The sequence below is a fragment of the Teleopsis dalmanni genome, chromosome 1 (genome assembly GCF_002237135.1).
Source record: "Teleopsis dalmanni isolate 2A chromosome 1, ASM223713v2, whole genome shotgun sequence".
NCBI lineage: Eukaryota > Metazoa > Arthropoda > Insecta > Diptera > Diopsidae > Teleopsis > Teleopsis dalmanni.
Window position 1 is genome coordinate 163,125,808 of NC_051846.1, and position 1,012 is coordinate 163,126,819.

Here is a 1,012-nt window from a genome sequence, read left to right on the forward strand (position 1 = left end):
TCTTCAGCACCTACTCTTTTGAGTCAACTCCGGCGATTACGTTGAAATGTGCGGATTTCGCTCAACGTTCTCAACAATTCGTTCGTGACGCACTTAAATGTAATTAAAAGTAATTAAATTCCTTTTTGAAAAGTGCATTTGTGACTTTCAAATTTATGCTGATGAAAGTATTAAGGACTTATGAGCAAAACTTTCTTTACTTTTACTTACGTTTTTCAACGCACAGTTTTCATTTTTATTTTTTTTTTCGTCTTAGTTTTACTTTTATTTGAAATGACGTGACAATGAAAATTAATTTTCTCTTTTACTAACAAATAAAATAGAAAGACGATGAAATTATAAAAAATAGTTGGCAAAAAATAAGAAAATGACGATGATGATGAAAAGCTAAGCCAACGAGAAAGGAAATTTGCAAAGGAAAAAAATTAATAAAAATTTGCATATTAAATTTTAACACAACAAAAAAAAAGTGTATAATATCTTTCTTTTGCATATCCGAAAAAAGTACAACAGCGTAGCTTTTTAATGCTCAATTAAAATTCCATGTTAATCCATATGCTGCAACTTCGTCTTGTGGCGTTGTAAAATGCCAAAAATGGGTCAACTCTCTGGTGTGCCCGCTGCAGTTACATAGTCGCTTATACAGTCAGTTGCATACTAAACAGCGCGTAAGCGTTATCACGGACGGTAGGAAGTCATGCTGTTACCCATAGAGCTGCACAGATCTTACATATACGTATATGCAGAAATGCTGTTGCATTCGAAATATCCACGAATTATTGCAACATGCAATCTACAGCATACCAACTTCCTAACATGTGTGCCACATTTTATTTAAGTGCCAATTTCGCTTGTTGCAATTTAATTTTTAATTTCGTTGGCTTACCAAACTGACTTGCCCAACACTACTTACTGCTTTTCCCCCTTACCACCTTAACCAAACTTTCTGTCTACCGTATATTGCCTGCCTGCTGACTGCCTATCTGTTATACATAAATAAGCCACGGTATAA